This window comes from Pimephales promelas, chromosome 22 (assembly GCF_988280905.1).
Source record: "Pimephales promelas chromosome 22, fPimPro1.hap1.1, whole genome shotgun sequence".
NCBI lineage: Eukaryota > Metazoa > Chordata > Actinopteri > Cypriniformes > Leuciscidae > Pimephales > Pimephales promelas.
Genome location: NC_142790.1, coordinates 20,488,256 through 20,507,195, shown reverse-complemented (window position 1 = coordinate 20,507,195; position 18,940 = coordinate 20,488,256). Strand labels below are relative to the sequence as shown.

At 38.4% G+C, this 18,940-nt stretch overlaps 1 long non-coding RNA gene across 3 annotated transcripts in view; it reads left to right on the top strand.

Moving 5' to 3' along the window:
• LOC120476162 (uncharacterized) overlaps positions 1-18,834 on the top strand; it is a 31,070-nt gene extending 12,236 nt beyond the window's left edge. The window contains exons 4-8 of one of the 3 annotated variants that reach the window (XR_016149281.1): positions 2,642-2,739; positions 4,413-4,527; positions 4,849-4,912; positions 7,337-13,288; positions 13,409-18,834. This is a non-coding gene — a long non-coding RNA (uncharacterized LOC120476162). Of the gene's footprint in view, positions 1-2,641; positions 2,740-4,412; positions 4,528-4,848; positions 4,913-7,336 lie in introns of all 3 variants that reach the window. The other 2 variants (XR_016149280.1, XR_016149279.1) reach the window with 2 other exon arrangements.
• The last annotated feature ends 106 nt before the right edge of the window (positions 18,835-18,940 follow it).

The following is an 18,940-nucleotide window of genomic DNA, read 5'->3' as shown; positions in this document are numbered from 1 at the left end:
CTGATTGGCTGGCAGTGACATGATTTATGATCCTGTTTTGCGCATCAGCGGCACCGGGGTTGCCGTGGCGAGGGCCTGCTGGAAATGATACATGGCATTCTAATTGAAGAATCCTCTACACATCCTTTCTACAGTAGGAATGTTTAAATGCGAATGCTCTTAATTCAGGAAAGGAGAAAAATCACCGCTTAATGGGGTGAATGATGGAGGTTGAGGAGCATGCTGTAGGCAGCGTTACAAAAATGACTAAAGGAGAGCAGGACTTCCTCTCTGAGCTGTATCAATGCATGGCAGACCTCTCTTTGAATTGCAAGATTTAGAAAGCTGCGTTAGCTTTGAAACATGAAAAAATGAGGTGGAGATAATGCGTCAAGTACTAACTTTTAAATTACGGTCATTGAGAACATTATTAAACTATCGACCTTTTACTGTTGACCATACAGGCCACCCTAAATATAATATTAAAATATGTATTATTGTCATTATTTAGTTAAATATTATAAATGTGTTATATATAACTTATTGAAATCTACACTTTAAAGAAATGTTGTACACACACAACTATTAGATACTTTTTTTTACACTCATTGTAATGTTACTTATTCCTGTAATATACATTTTGCATGGATTGCAAGAAGTGAGATTCTGTCCATTTCAGTGTAAGTTATACATTTTAAATATGGTGGAATTATCAGTTAGCCGTTCAGACTGAATCCCCAGAGTAGGCTGGTGCAAAACTCCTTTCCAATACAACCAGATTACTTCAGATAATTGTGTTACATAGAGTATTGATTGAAAAATTGTTGTACTTCGGAAACATCTAAACACACAATTTCTCTGCTCTCTTTATTGCGCTCTGTCCTACAATGGCCCCTGCATTCTGAGAAGCACCTTTCAGAATCATAATAATAATAATAATAATAATAAAAAGCGAATTATATATGAACTGTAATAAAAGAATATCTTGAGTTGAAACATCAGAAAAATTACTTCTTCACAAGAATCTATTGATCACTTTATATCAAAGGGGAATGTTTGACATAAGATTACCTTCCAGTTTGAACATTAGGTACTCTGTGTTATAGCCTGGGGCCATTGTACGTCTGCCAAAGGGACTGTAAATAAGGCAAAAGCTTTAAGTACCGCTGGCTTGAAATCAACGCTAGCCCAAACCAAAAGCAAAGGTAAACCTTTATTTGATGCAGTTTTTTAACCTCCACCCCGTTTGTATCCGGGCGCATATCCGAGATTGAATTTGAAAGCCCCCAAGATGACTGAAGCTGCCTTGGAGGTTAGGATGATGACACCTATAGGGGCCGTTTCCTATAGCACCCCTCCCGGTCCCCTTCAGCTCAAAGCTGCACATATGTGAGATGTCCGGTATTAAACGGGAACAAGCGAAAAAGAGCTCATATACATTTTTATGGCCGCTTCTTCGCTATAGCAAGTCACAATTTAAAACGTGTTTTTCCTCCTCAGTGTGCTGTCGGAGAACAGACAAATTTCAGAGGTGGGGCTCGGTGAAAAGCAGTATCCCGTTTATGTACTTCCAGCACTCTTGACCTCTACCTGTGTTGGCTGGTAAGAGGAGCAGAACAGGCTATACACAATTAATTTGCTTGCAGGGTGCACTGAAGGCTTTAAGCATAACACTTTTTTAAAGAAAAAAACAAAAGCTGATTTTTTTTTTTCATCACATCTCTCTCTACCTACATGTATTGATTACACAGACTTTTTAACCAGATTTAACCCTGAGGTTCTCAAATCTAGTTGCCAAAGCTCTGTGTTTGTGTTTATTAAATATTTAGAGGATTTATTTGGCTCTTCAATTTCCTATAGTTCTTGTTTAAACAGTTTGGACCCTGCAAAGCTATAAATTAATCATTTGTGGCCATGGATTTAAGTATTCAGTTTTTAGCTGCCCCTCTTTGAAGCCTCCCCCAAGCCATCACATCTGATGTCCTTTATGATGCCGCAGACATCCACAAAAACCCTGATACACTATATATTCATTGCTTCTCAGAAAGCCACAGACAAAAATCATCCCCCTTGAAACGCACCTGTACATGTGAGCATGCCGCATCTTTATTTGACCGCAATAGTACTAAGATGTAATGTAGAATGTATCCAGCATTAAACTATATATATATATATATATAAAATCAACACAGGTTATGATATACATCTAGAGGATTATGTTTTGTATGGACACTTAGTATTGATACATTAAATGTACTAAGTGCAGAGCAGTGTTTTGTTTCTTGTCTTGCTGGGGATGTGTGTCAGGCACAAAGCAAAGAGTGCCATCTATTGATGGAGACAGGGATTTTTTGGGGGCGAACAAAAGATTGGTTCTTTACACTGCATGCTGTTTTGTAGGGAAATTATTGATATGAAACAATCAAATTGAGAAAAAAAAACTGAAATCAGTGCTTTGTGTCAAATATCATATACTCTTAAAAATATATAATTTGATCACATTTTTGTATCACATTTTGAATATTGATTTGTCAGTAATCAAATGAAATCGAGTTAGTGAGCCTCTCTCTTTCTCCCTCTCTTTCATTGCCCCTCTCTCTCTCTCTCTCTCTCTCTCTGTGTGTGTGTGTGTGTGTGTGTGTGTGTTTGTGTGTGTGTGTAGTGGTGTCAGAGGACTGGGCAGTGTATGAAAGCATTATGAAAGACCAAACCAGAGCCTCAGGCAGCTCTGCACCACCCAGCTCCAGCTCTCATTTTACAGTAAGATATATTAGATACATTCATTTAACTGATGCATTTATTAGCTAAAGAGTGTAAATTCTGCCTCACTAAAATGGAACTGCTAAAGTAATTAATGTTTTCGCACAGGTTACTATGATCGGATAAACATGGTTGAATCAATGGTCTTGGTGCTTTGGTTGTGCGTTTCTGAAACAACCTGAAAATAAGAAACACTGTGGATTTGTGGCTGAGTCAACCTACAAATAGTTTACTTATAGATTGTCATTAAAGGAGTAGTCACTAGTAGGAGTAGTAAAAAAAACCTATGCTGATAATTTACTCACCCCAATGTCATCCATGTCTTTCTTTCTTCAGTCGAAAAGAAATTAAGGTTTTTGATGAAAACACTCCATATAATGGACTTCAATGGGAACCAAACGGTTCAAGGTACAAAAGACAGACTGTGCAAACTGTTCAAAGGGCTTTAAACGATTCCAGACAACGAATAAGGGTCTTATCAAGCAAAACAATCGCTCATTTAAAAAAAAAAAAAAAAAGTTTAAGTTTTATAAGCTCAAATGCTCACCTGTGACTCTATTGTTGGAACTCATTCATCAAAATGAACAAATCTTTTTCCGAGGTAATTCTTTCATTTCATTCGTTTAATGAACCAAATGACTCGAAAAAAGATTCGTTCATTTTGATGAACGAGTTTGAACAGGAGAGTCACGAACGCGCATCACAGAACAGAGCAAGGCGACAATTTGAGCTTATAAAACTTAAACTTTGTTATTTTTTTTAAATGAGCAATCATTTCGTTTGATAAGACCCTTATTCATTGTCTGGAACTGTTTAAAGCCCTTTCAACAGTTTGCATCTTGCACTGAAACTGTCTTTTGGACTTTGAACCGTTTGGTTCCCATTGAAGTCCATTATATGGAGAAAAATCCTGGAATGTTTTCATCAAAAACCTTAATTTCTTTTCGACTGAAGAAAGAAAGACATGGACAGACATGGGGTGAGTAAATTATCAGCAAAAGTTTTTTTAAAATTGAACTAATCCTTTAACCTGGTATGTTAAATACATTATTAGTAAAGATTTTAATATTGAAACATCTACTCACTTTTAGCTTTAAAGTTTCTTGCTGTTCAATAATTGCATAGAATTTCTTTAAGTGTATGCTCACGCCACCACAGGTAATATATGGCTCACTGTTATAATTATAGCACATTAAAGGAATGTTCTTAGTTCAGTGGAAGTCAAGCTCAATTGAAAGCTTTTGTGACTGTTCATTTCCACAGAAATAATAAAAAGGGGGCCAATTCACATTGTTTATTGCCACAAAACTTAAAATTATACATAGAATTACCTAATAATATAGTTTGCATAATAATTTGTCTTTGTTAATGCAGCAAAATGGTAACCGAGTATCTTTTGCAGAACTGGAGCTTAGCAGATACATTTTAATGTCCGAATATTACTACAAAAAGGGCGAATCAGATCAATTACACCATTCAAAAGTTTGGGCTCAGTAAGAATTTGTGATGTTTTTCAAATAAATCTCTTATGCTCATAAAGGCTGCAACAAGTTATTGTGATAGAAACGAGTTATTGTGATAATCGACATGCAACAAAAGCAGTATCAAAAGCCTAACTTATGTTGAGCCCATTTCTTAAAAGGTCACGCTTCACTCTTCCTGTGTGATTCCAGCCATCTCATCTTACCGGAACTACCTGCAGTTACATCCCACTTCACCGCACCCCTGCCTCCAGCTGAGCCGCCCCTGTTCCTGTTCCTTTCTCCTGTTGTGTGTGTGAGTGTCAGTGTAAGTTCACAGCATCTGGGTGTAATCTATACATACGTCAGTTTCAGACCAGCATGTGCTCGTGTAACAAATGCTTTGCCCTTTGCAGTATTTAGTTTGATCTATGTTTGCAGGGTGACTTAATCAGTCTAATTTAGGGTTTCATAGAGCCCGTTTTTTGCAAGATGTTAACATGCACACTCACTGCTCGCAGACTGGATCTCATCATAGCTTAGCGCAGAAATGTTAATTATTAAGCCAAAAGCATGATGCCAAATGTGTTTCAGCTGTTTCTGGGAACTCCCTGGTTCCTACTAACTCAATCTCATGCTCTCCTTATAGGTCCTGAAAAAAGAAAAACGCTGCTTTCGGAATAAATCCATCCAAATCCATCCTGTCAACTAAGGTATCTTCATCTGGTCAGATTTTGAAGGCAGCATAGACGCATCCTTTGCTGTCTGATGTCCCATGATTCTGTGTTTGCAATTCAATGTTCAGTAGATGTATTACATATATATTGTGATAGAGCGCTTGAAATGGTTTTACTCCAGAAACAAGCATTGTAATCACTAAATGTTTGCTTGGCTATCTGCCAAGCTCACTTGAATAGCAGTAAATAAAATGACGCACATATACACTACTGGGCAACTGTACAGTAAACAAGTAAAATACAGTAAAAGAGTAATAGCGAATGATGTATAACTGTTAAAATTTAAAATAAAATGACATTTTTATATATATTTTGATAACATGTCTGGAATGGCTGAATTATCAGCAATTGTCACATGATCATCATTATCATCATTCTATGCAGATTTGCTGCTTAGGAAGCATTTCTTATTATTATTATCACAGTCAAAAGATTCTTTGATTAAATAACAACATTTATTTGAGTTTATAAATGTCATTACTGTGGCTTTTAACAAATGAATGCACCCTTGATCAATAAAAGTATTAATTTCTTTCATAAAAACATATAAATCTTGCAGACCCCAAACTGTTTAATGTAAGTACATGCATATTTAAGCTTACTTTAATTTGCTTAAACCACTTGACATGATGTTTTGGTGCATTGGGAACCTGTCTGACAGCAGTTTCCTTGAAATACCTTCACACAAAATGCTGCCTTGTATCGTTGAGCCAATTCTTTACCCTCCCATTTCCCTTTTACCACAATCACAGGTCTAACTGTGAAAGTGGCTTAACATGGTCCAATCAATAACATTACCAAAAGTTCTGTGTTGAAATGCACCACCTACTCTCATGTAGCGTTCTGCAGTCATGTTTGAACCTGCGTGTCACTCTCTCCCTCGACCAAACTCGAAACCATCCTGACATATTGTTTTGAATCACTACTTTCCTCTCTGTGGTCTCCGCAAGAGAGTGGACTCGCGGTCCAAACCCTTTATTAAAGCCATTTCTGCACAGCAACCTACATCCACTGCAATTATTCATAAACCATCATTCAAACCGCCAGCAATCCTTTGAGCTCCATCATATAAGCTGACTGATTGTGGCTGAATAGGCATTTGTGAGGTGTGTGTTTAAGTCTATTTTATCTCCTACCCCCTGCCATTTGACTGCACTAATGCAGAAGAGGGGTTGACCACACGCGCATTCGCGCCCCACGGAATGTCCAGTGGAGGTTGTGTAAATTGCAATAATTTGTTGTATTGATCCCTTTTTGGCACGGCAGCCGGTTCCCATTGTGGCCGTGCAGGAATAGACACTTCATCGATTCCCTGTTTATATCCAGACTTCCAGGCTTGGGAACCAGGCTCCCTGCTGCCGCAAGTCCCATTGTCTCCCATGCAGAGAAATTTGAATGACCTTCTTTACGCCGGCCCCCTCGGCGCGAAGGAAAGCTCTGCCTTAATCCAACTTCTCAGCCACGCCAGGCCGCTGCCGCGTTCTCTGATTTAAGATTAGCGCCCGCTACCTGGTGGGCTTGCTAGAGGTGTCATTAAGGCTGATTTAAGATGCCACGGTTACAGTGGGACCGAAGATGGATGTCAGAAAGCTTTGTGCGAATGACAGTATTTGAACCCGCTCTCAAGTTTCATGCTAATGTTGCTGAATGAGAGTCATTATGTGTAACTGTGAGAATGGAGATTTGATCTGGATCAGAATAACAGACCTTTGAGCACAAGAACTTTCTGGGTAAAGACTTATGAGTCATTCTGCGCATTCGGATGTGCTGATGCTTTGGCCATGTGTTGGTATGAGGTCAAAACTTGAAAGAAGATATTATATGTCGGAGATATGGAGCTGTTGCGTGTTGAGCCTTGTTGCTCTCTTTTTTGAATCTGGCTTGTGCCATTTCCTAATCCCATTTTTCAGATGCGCATGAACATGGATACAAACACCAAATCATTATTATTATTGTTGTTATTTAGTTGTCTTTTAATTATTTGGTCACCCTATCCCTTAACTTTTTAGACTCCATTGCCGCAACATACAAAAGTCCCCATGACTTATACCATTTTTTTGTGATTGAGATGAGGATTAAGGATAATAATTTTTTTAATATGTTTCACTCAAAATTTGTACCCGTTACAATGTTTTAGAGCTTAACACTAGGAAAGGTGCATTATTTATATATATATATATAATATGATTGGATTAATTTACTTACCTTTTCATTGTCTTGAAATAACACTTTTTTCTGCAACCTATTTATAAATATTTTTAAAATACAGTGTAAAATATTTATTTCTATCTGTTTTAAATGTTCAATTATCTTTCCAATATTTCACAAATGTCATCTTTTATCATTCTGATGGCTAAAAGTTCATTTAAACCACTTAACAAGCTGATCCTGCTGTTGCAGGGGCTGTCAGCGTGCTATGCTGTCGATGGAGGAAAAACGCAGATCTTATGACTTTCAGGAGTGCTCCAGGTAAAAACATCCAACTCCACGCTTCTAGAAAGCTCTAGCAGAAAGAGACGAAGCCAAAGAGCAGGTGAGAACGACATACACACACGCACAGCGTCTGTTCTCTTACACTCTCCAAGTGCGACACCCCAAACATCCATAAAGGCCAGCGGAGTCTGTTCCTACACTCCTCACTCACAACCTTAAAGGTCAGCTACGTCCAAGTCCCAGCATTTACGGATCACACACACACCTACCAACATACCCATGCAAGCACGTTCGCCACGGGGCCGTGACCGTGGCTTGTTTGTTTATTTATTCATGCACTTGAAGGCCCTGTCAGCATGCCGGTTCTCCTCGGCAGGAGGTGAACTAGAGGATTTGCAATGTTCTCGGCTCTGATTAGCGGGGAATGTCATGTGACAGCGCTAGGATTATCTTGTTCTGATATGAGAGGACTAAATGTGGAAAGGTACTTTAGAGCCTTAATTCCAACATGTAATATTTCATAATGTCGTACATGTGGGTCTCAGATTGGATAACTGTTGTCAGGTAGGCGCTTCACAAAGCCTGAGACTTCATTAATCCAGGTCTCTGAAAGTTCCTTTGAAATCATTTAGATTCCCTTCAACTCCTTCTGTCTTTTTCATGGTAAGAAACTTCCCGTGATAAATAATTAATGCTCCTCTCTTTCTTTTTCTCCCTCTCCTTCTTTTCTTTGAGGTGTGAGGTAAGTTAAATACACCGGTGGGTTCACAAAGGTAAAGCTTGAGGTAGCTTAACCATGACTGGGAGAGATTGGGATCATTTTTATGTGTCGTTTGATCTGTGATGGACCCTGCATACGCTTGCTAATTACGGCAGGCTGAGACAGTGTCATATCGACCACCCAGTGCTCTCATCACCTCTGTAAGAGAGACAGAGTGAGCGAGAACCGAGAGAGAGAGAGAGAGACAGTGTGTGTGTGTGTGAGAGAGAGTTATAATCAGCTACCTCACACCTTCACTTCACACATCTCACACAGCAACACTCTCGTTTGGGAAAAAAAATATATTTATTTACCTCATCCTCATTGTCTTTGTTTGAAACCATTCTCTGCCTCCATACTCAAGGCCTGTTTCACACTGTGCATAAGCAATGCACTTTTATTTTGGGACCCATATTAACAGGCAACAATTCACAATGCTAAGCAGTATCCTCCCTCACAATATAGTAGGAGTCAATTAAATATTGGGGCAAAGTACCTGCCCATATAAAAGCGTTAGTTCACCCAAAAATTTCTCATTAGTCATTTTCTTGTTCTCGTTCCAAAACCTGTCTTGTGATCCGCTGTTTTTAAGTGAATTATCACTTTAACAATAGTTCTAGAAATGATATGAAATCATATAAAAATTATGCAAACTATTTGCCCATATAAAAGGGTTAGTTCAACCCCCAACAACACCTCCAATATACACACAGACCACCAACACTGTAACAGGATTCATACAGTATCATACATGTAGCATTAGCCTAGCAACAATACAGTTGGCCCTATTTTTCAGGAACATTCTGGGAAAATGCACTGGTAGTCTATTTATCAACATGATCTTAAACTATACTTGAAATAGTGTTTAAAAATGGAGCCAATTACCATATTAAAATGATTCATAGCATTAGCCTAGCTTCAATAGAGTTTCAGTCCGAATATCGACAAAGTTCTAGAAATCTATTTATCAATATGTACAACATTCACAACTTTACTGAAGTAAATAAATGAATGAACACACATTATTTAAAACATGCTACGTAGTTCAGTAAATCTGACCTTATTTAACCAGTTTGATCTCATGAATGTAACAAGGTTGGTGATATGATATGAATATATGGAAACGTAGGATTTAAAAAAGGTAAGCATTAAATAATCACCTTAGTGGAGCGTAAGCAGATCACACTGAAACATACAGTACATACGAGATTGTACAAATTTAAGTGAAATTAGTTTGTTATAGGTTCATTTTGTGCTTTTCGTTAAGTTCCATGATTAATTAAACCTTCAGCATAAATATAATGCAACTCGCACTGCCATTTTCTAATTCATGTCTGATTTTAAGCAAAAATCATAAGCCTGGCTTCACAGACAGGGCTTAGATTAAGCCAGGATTAGTCCTTAGTTCGATTTTATAAACGTGCCTTAGAAAAAAGCATTACTGCTGGAGTGGATCTTGAGACAAAACAATGGTACTGACAAGATATGCCAGTGACAAGGGCACTGACGAGATAGGCCAGAGCAAGTTGCTTTCAGTTTTTAACAGATCAAACTTTAGTCTGGAACTAAGCTTAAGCCTTGTCTGTGAAACCGGGGGTTAATGTGGTAACCCAGAAATCTCTTTCTTTTCTTTATAGGGCCACAGCTACTCCTGCTGTTGCGGTTCCACACTCCTTGTGTGTATGGTGTGAAACAGGCCCAATGTCTGTCAAAAATAAGGTTTTAAATATTCATCATTAATGCCAAAGCAGATCTGGATTAAGTGCTTGTAGATTTAGCAGCACTAGTGATGCCCACCGCAGACAGGCTTGATGAATTTATTCAAACCCATTTTCTTCCTCTTTTATTTCAAGCAATCCATAGCTGTGTTTATTTTAGGTAAAATTGCCACCTACATTGCAAATGAATCACATCAACCAACCATTAAAAAAGATGAAGCATCTCCGGTTATGCGATCAAAGCTTTTAAATAGTAAAAACAGCATCTGGCTTTGTCGGCAACCCGAATAAATCCATAATACAAATTGCTTTTGTGAGAACTGGATGAGCAGCCGATTTTTTTGTATTGAACTTTTGTCCTATTCAGTGACCACAGTGGGAAAAGGATACTGATCCGCTAGCAGGATCAATACAGACCCGGAACGCTCTCCAGCTCTCATTCTTCAACACACACACACACACGTTTGGTGGGAACACACAGAAGGGTGAGATGGGCAGGTGGTTCACCAGACAGTGTCGAGTGCCCCCTCTCACTCTCATTGTGCGAGTACGTGTGCATTTTTTTTTGTCCCGTTCATCCGTCATGCAAGCGGACGCTGGGATAATGCACATCATTTTAAACACAATCATCTCCATTCGTGTTGCGGTTCACGCGAGTCTCCTCATTACGTGTAATAGCTTGATGAGATGTGTGTATGGATTCATAACATTAAAATGTCAAAAGAATTTTAAGGAGTCCATTTCTCGCCCTCTTTCGCTCCTGTGTGAAATGAAGCAGTTTGTGGTAGCTGTCTCTCTCTCTTTCTCTGTCTGTAGCTCTGATGGCATCATTACTCCTAAGTGCCCACCCTGGCGCATCAGCTGTCAAATTAGCACGCTGCGTTTTAATGATTCACCTCATCTACCAAATAAAGCGTACCCATTGGCTCATTATTGATCTTCATTTACCCTGATTGGTCCCACTCGCTGGAATGGCACCGATTAAAAATCCTTTGGAAACGCACAGTCGACTGAGAGATGATGGGTGAAAGTGGGCGCAGGGGGGGATAGAGAGGCACTGGATAAATGCAAACATGATTGGCATGTTCCCGGTTGGTGCGGCGGTGTCACAGGTCGCAGTGCCGTGTTTCCGTGTCCTTCGGGCCTCTATTACTGAGCTGAATGCAGCAGGCTTATGGCCATCATAAAACTACAGTCCCTCACTGTAATGGCCATTGACATTATCAGCACAGTCATTATACACACTCACAGCAAAGTCACTGCTAGACAACAGCAACTGCCAATTTGGATAATTTGACTAATTTAAAAGCTTTTAAATTAGGCTGAGTGTGCTATTGAAGGTTTAACGAACTAATCACATTATTTAGATGTGGTTTTCACCTTTTTATGTTTTAATTGATGTAGTTTTTGTAGATTTGGTAAAAAAAAAAGCAAGAAAAAAAAAAGCATGCACTACCTGCTTCATAATAATGCTGATTAAATGCCGCATGCACTAAATGCAACCTCAGCAGGCTGATGTGTTTTAATGTAAGCATGCATTTTCCCCAATATTGCTTATCTAATGGCGGAAGGGGTAAGATACTTTTCTGCTTTCCTCAGACACTTTAATTAGCGGCTCCCATTAAAGGTATAGCCCTAATACGCATTTACCATGAATGAGCCTGCCATCCGCATCAAGTGAATGCGTTCCTCTCCACTCGATGCTTTCATAATGAGATTCTGGAGGAAGGAAAAGAATATGAGCGAGAGAAATAGGTGAAGATTTGTAATCGCAAGCATGAAGTTTGAAAATAATATTCTCGTTCTCTCTTCTCTCTTTTTTTCCCCAATGTGTTTTCTAAATTCATTTATATTAATGTCGCAAATCTCTCAAGACGAGGGCAGATGTTCTCCCACCCACGTTGCACCTGTGGGACCGGTGTTTTAATTTAGCCTGACTTCACTGCAATAAACTTTTATATCATTCTTTTATTAGGTGTTAATATTAGACTGCCTCTCGGCCTGCTACGGCTTTATCGAATGACTTTAATAAGCTCTACAGGCCTTTTTCGACTAGCAAAATGCAACACTTAGCTTTTGCGATTTCTACATGTATGCTAACTTTCTTGTTGCTCTTGGTGTTTAACTGGCAGATGCATTAAATGCGGTTTGTCTATCCAGGATTCACTTTGCAATAACTTACCGGAGAGCATTTGCCTTTCATCTTATTAGTTATTTATTTTTGTGCTCTGTTTCTGGGAAGACTATCAAATCCCTATTTTTGCTGGTAACTTAATGTAATTATGTTTTATATTCAGGAATGACCCTCTGTGTGTGTGTGTGTGTGTGTGTGTGTGTGTGTGTGTGTGTGTGTGTGTGTGTGTGTGTGTGTACAGTACCATTGGAAAGTTTGGGACTGGGAGCTTCTTATACTCACCAATGCTACATGCATTTGATCAAACAGTAAAAACGTAATAGTCTATGTATATGCTTCTTGCAGAGCAGCAGACTAGTGTAGTAATGGCAGAAGGGGCTGACTGTACATTCACACCACAGCTGACTTGAGTGCCAAAGAAGCTCTGGCCGCTCTGACAAGGACGTTTGCCCCACGGCGGTATTTCCGGTGAAGCATTAGGGATGCTCGATAACTTCCGCCGATCGTCCAATGCAATACCGAGAATTTATATTGAATTTTATACTCCATGGTTATACTAAAGAAACGTTAGTCACAAAAAACAAACACCCCTTGTGTTTATGCTTCTTTTTAAAATTATATTAAATAAATATAACTATATATAAAATTACATCTCGTATGTACGTTTCATTTCAAAGACTGGAGGACAGTAAATTTTGAAGCCATAATCCCGTTTTCCTCGGTTTTCCTCCGCATCTCCACAACCGGAAATGGACGAGCATCCTTGCGTCAAATGCGGAATTTATGCGTGCATATAGCCCATTGAGAAAGTTCGAGAAATAGAGCACGTCACTGTAAAAAAATACGAGGGAAAAAGGAGGGAAATGATCCAAAATTTGAAAAAGGAAAGAGTAAGGTTTGATTTAGTAGAAATTTTTAGGAAAAATTCTGAAGAAAAGTGTTATGGAATTGTTTTGCATTATTTTAGAATGATTAATATAATTGAGAGGATTTAATATATATAGCCTAGTTTAATATACAAGTAGCCTAAGTAGCCTAATAGTCATTCAGTTTCACGCTCCATACCAGTTGGTGGCAGTAATGCACCATTTCATTGTGTGCCAACCGCCAAAAAACTCTTAATAGAAGAAGAAGAAAGTTCGAGAAAGAGTTCGACTGGGAGAGATGAGAGAGAGTTCGGGAGAAAAGACGCAGTTTCAGCGACGTCTTGGAGTGTTTAAAACAAGAATCTGTCCTGTAATCAGAAGTAGCACTACTGTTCGTATTTCTTCGCTAAGGAAGTGACTTATAACTTTGGACTGTTTCATGTAAGTTTGCTGTCGTTGCATGTTTGGCTCGGCCAGAGTTGAACGCTGTGCATGTTAGCATAAGTTACATTCTAGACTGAAACTGTTGTTGTCATCTGCTTAAACCGGGTGGTGTTTCAGGATAAAAACGCAGACTTTCGTTTCCCGGGTTGGAGATGTCGTTGAGCGTCGTCCAGTGACTTGGTGTAAATCCGACGCGCAGGCCTATTGAGCACGGAGACATTGCAGCACGCTGGACTCCCGGACCATTTCAGTGTGATGAATGTGTTTCAACGCACACTAGCAACTAGATTGAGGTAACCAGTTAACTCAAACGATCTTTTGTTTGCTCTTACGTTTTCTCGGCCACTACGCACTCAAGCTCCGAATCAGGCCTGCAACGGGGTGGGATGTGTATAAACATTCAAGTGCACTAACAAACGTATTTTTGAGTATTTGGACAGCTTAAAAGGGTTAGTAAAGCTTGTAAAAGTTATACAGAGTTATAAGTTAAGATTCATGCTTATATGGTTAACTTGTGAGTTAAATACATTCATAAAGTGACTTAAAATAAATTGAAAATCCGGGTGTGATACTGTTCAAAAGTGTTTAGTTACTGTTAAAAGTAAGACAATCACAGAGGGTTGTTTTGACATATTTTATTTGGTTTCGTTTTATTTGCATTTGTCAAATTCCAATTGTTTTACTTTATTTAATTTCATTTAAATACAAAGTCTCAACCCCATTGACATTTAATACAGGTTTATTTGTTAAACATTTATTTCCGAGTGTGTGTGTGTGTGTATTTTTGCAGTTTAAAAAGTAATATATAAACCCCACATGTGCTATGAGTAAACTGACTGCTTGTAGATTTATTGGAAGTTAACCTATTAGAAGACAGGGTAAAAGATCATTAGAAATAAAATAACTCGGGTCCCTTTCAAAAAACTCTGACAAAATCGGATCACCGTGAGCAAATTAATTGCATTCCTGCTTTACAACGAGCGTTCATAAATATTTCAAATAAAAGTTGAGCTCATGCGGTCCCTATAAGCAAACAACGTCATGTCATAAATGATACGAAACTAGTAGGAAACCCAGCAACGGCGATGATTAGCTTCTCTTCCATTTTCTCGTAGCTAATGTTTTGGTAGGAATGAAAGTTTACATTCATGTTTCTCAGGAATCAGCCAGCATGCGCAACGTCTATATTCCGATTGGTTGCTGGCCGCTGAACCGCGTCACAGCTCATTAACAAAGTTGAGCTTCTTTCAACTTTCTGATTGACGCTCAAAACGCAACACCGATGGATTTGACGCTCATTGCAGTTGAGAAAAGCCAGCTTCCATTGAAAATGAATGACTTCCTGCCGCTTTGGAAGCTCAAGTTGGCGGCGGTGTGAACATACAGTAACTGGACAACCTCTTCCCCTCTTAATTATCAGCACCCACAGGAAACACAGGCAGAGTCATCTGTGCCGGCTAATCCGTGATGAGTTTCTCTATTCTCTTCTGGGTAAGCTTGGTTTGAATAAACAATAAATACTTGTTTTCTCCCAGCTCTCATAAGAAAACAGGAAGCAATTTTCAGCTCGAAGTAACAATACTGTGTTTTAAGTGCAACACTTTCGGCTCTTCTTCATTTTCAGTTTTATATGTTGAGTTCAGTATTAATTTACTATCAACATATTTCATTCCAAAGACAACCTCTGTCCTCAGTCTATAATACACATTGTCCTGTCAGTGCAGACTATAAATGGGCTGTAGATAATTGCAGGGGGATTCTCTAATAGCGGTCAGGGTGAGCAGAGACGAGGCCCTGTGTGATGTAGGCACCGTGCCTGGTTCATGAGTTCTCTTTGTTCCTGTGCGAGTGTTTTTCTATGGGGCATTAAACTTGTCTGTCCCCCAGCCTGGCAATATGAAGCCAACCTTGCCAGAGGATTATTATGGCTGGAGAAATGGTCAAGCTTGATGAATCCAAAGGAAATTGGCTTTGAAACAGCCTCATCTGCTTGGGTCAAAGCCATTACTTGCTATATCTTCTAAGTGGATTTTGAGTGTTGCAGAATTAGTTCAGAATTACCTCCACTGCACTGACATTTTGCCGCCTGCTTTTGTGAAGCCACAGCCAAACGATGGCCATTTTTTCAGTAATTGCAGAAGTGATATTTTAATTATCCGGACACACTTACATGTATATTTTCGGTGGTCTTCTCTATGGTAGTGTGTCAGAGTTTATGCTCTGTGGTTGACTGCGAGAGCAATATCTGAAAAGAGAGGAATTTTAGGCCTGATAAAGCTTTGTTAGCCATACAGTACACCATAACATATCTTGACTCTCACAGGACACTTTTTGTATTGCATTGCATCAATTATACATTTTTAAATCTAGTGGTGTCTAGATGGCTGACGATGATGTCTAATATTTAATATTTATTTAATATTAGTCAATTTATAAATATATATGATTTATGAAGGATTGTGCCACTGAAGACTGGAGTAATGGCTGCTGTTTTTTAAAATTCAGATTTGTAATCACAGGAATAAATTACATTTAAAATTATATTCAAATAGAAAATAGTTATTTGAAATATTTCTTAATATAATAATTTAAATACAGTTTTCATTCATTTAAATTCAGTTTTTTTCATTGAAGAATTCCACGTTTCAAGGTTTTTGCCATCAAATGAAATTTGGTTGAGAGTGAGTTAAGTGTCCAAACATTTTGGTGGGATGTTATTTTTTAGAACATGCATTTTGCCTTTAGAGCATGCAGCTCTGCAAAGATTCCATATAATTATATTAATAAATATGTTTTAATTTGAAACACTCATACTACAGTAATTGCCTTTGCAGGCATTCCTACTGTGACAGTTTTGTAAGTATATTCAGCTTTATGAACCTTGACTTTGTAACAGTCAAAGAATTGAGGAAGGGTTTTATGTGGGGACAAGCACTTTCTGTACCACCTTAAAACTGAATAACAATGTGTGGTTTGTCCCCTATTGTTGCATCCCATATGTGGCTCCCTGCTGATCCTACAACACGACCAATGCGTACACACACCTCATTATATCTGGGTAAACTTGTCAGGCAGGGTACAATTTTTTTATGTTGTTGTGAGTTGCATAAGCCCCTCCACTTGCATCTGTACAGTAGCTGTGTGTACAGGAGACTACAGTGTCCAGCCTGTCAGGTGAGCTAGAAGAGCTGCAGAACATGCAAAGAGGTCTGTGGCAGGAGACAGGAGTATACTCAGCTCTGATTACAAGTATGTGTTGACATCTGTTTTTTATTTTCCATTTACCTCCACAGCTTTGTTGAGACACATTTAACTCATCAGATGTCAAAAGGATCATCTAAAAGGTTTTTCAAACCTCATGAATTTACTCTTATACTGACCCCAACATTTTTGAATGGTAATGAATATTTTATTCAGCACGGACATTTTTGCAATTTCTATTTCTAATAAATACTGTTCATTTGAACTTTATTCATCTAAACATCCTGAAAATGCAACAAGCTGCCCACGTGCTTTCAACATTGGTAATATTATTAATATTCTTAGATTTGCATATTATAAATATTTTTTTGAAGAACCATGTGACACTGAATACTGGAGTAATGGCTACTTATAATTAATCTTGGCCATTGCATAAATACATTTTTAAATATATTAAAATATAAAACAGTTAATTTAAATTATAGTAATATTTAACAATATTAATGTTTCACTGTATTTGTGATTTTTGAACACATGCAACCTTTGTGAGCATAAGATGCTTGTTAAAAAAAATCTTACGAACGCTAAACTTTTGATGAATGGTATACTGTAAACGTCTATGTACTGCGTTTGAGGCAAAAAATAATACAAAAACACAAGATAAAAAAATAGATCAAGTAAAAAAAATCAAGTGTATTTGTGAGAGAATGGTAAACAAATTGTTTTCCATGTTTTGTTTGTTATTTCCTAGCATGCAATTGTGCTTTGCAAATGCAAGGTCGTGGTTGAGAGCAGAAGCCCTGAACTGCATTAAACACCAGGTGAACTCGGAGCAAATCTACCTACACTTTCAGTTGCGTCTCTTCTCCATGCAAAGGCACAAGTGCCCTTCTTTTGTCCTTGTTCTCCTCGTCATCTTTCACATGTTCCTTCTTCAGCTACAGACAGACACTCACACTCTTGTGCGTTGTCTTCATTCAGTGGTTTGAAGGTCAACTCAACTTAGTGTAGTCTTCTGACGTTATTTGCATTAAAATGGTTCAGTCTAGATGTTTGTGTACAGTTAACGGTGTCAAACATACAAAATAATTGCATTGTGAGTCATGTCAGCCCAGTAAAGACAATCGAATAAGAGTTTAAATGACACAAAAGGCCCAACGAACACATGGACCGTGCACAACAGCTATGAAGGCCGAGCGCACTTTTTCACCCAATTGTAGTGCGATACAGAACAGGGTTGGCTGCATCTCCTCCCCCTTCCCTTTTTCAATCACGCATCAGCTTTTACTGAGGTCTATTTACCATCCGCTCCTGATTGAAAACACTCATCCTCTCTGATTGAAAAAGGCCACACATATCAAGACGGAAGGACATGCCATTCCTGAGAGCTGATTGGCTGTGAGGAAGAGCCCTACTGCACGCTCTCGTGAAGGGCATTTTGGACTTGTCGTATAGAGGCTCGCTTAATTACTTTACCCAGCCCTGTTTTAAAGTATCTCTCATCCTGCGTCTCCATCCCACCAATTATTCATCACTGAAGTGCCGTTACTAAGGCATTAGGTGGTCACCATGAAAATTGTTGCTGGTACTGGAGCAATTAACAAATCCATTAGTATTATCTGTAAGGAATCGCATGCTCTCTGGCCACTCTTATTTTTTTTAAATGTAACTGTGCCGGTGCCAGGAGGACAGGCTAATACGCACGTGCATAAGAGCAAGTCTTATTCCATCACGTTGGCTACTTGTCAAACTTGTATGTTTAATTCAGCAGCGTGTCATTATAAATATACATATTTAACTAATTCATCATCTGCAGAGCCTTTTAATTAGTGGAATAGATCAATGTTTAATGTTCTCTTTAACAATATATGGCTGCAGTGTTTTAATTCGTGTCATAACTATGTTGATGATGCCTCCCTATGCATGCTGGAGCCTAAGGGCCTCTATTTCAGCTTTTGTATATGATAAAATATTTAAATGCTGAACATAAGTCTATGTATAATAATTTATGCCCATTTTTAATCTTTATTAGCTGAGCATCACACTTAAAATTGCATACTTTGTCAAAACTGCATAACTTGTCACACTACTCTTTCAAACCTGTAGACAGTCACATGATAATAGCAATCGACTGGGTTCATAAAACCACTACTTTTTGTCATGGGGAGACAATATTGGCCATTCCACTTCTGCTACCAATTAAATCATGCCTCAATTCATCATTGTTAAAAAAGACGAGGACTTCTGTTAAATTATCATAGTCATAATAATTGTTATGTTGTGCAACACTACAGCGTTTGTGGCCCCTTTTGCAACGTTGCTGGTGGTTTTTTTTTTTTTTTTTTTTTTTTTTTTTTTTTTTTTTGGTCATTTTTCCCATAAGGATTTGAATAACAAATTTAAGCATTATAAGCCATGAACTAAGCCAACAGGCTAGAGGTAGATCAC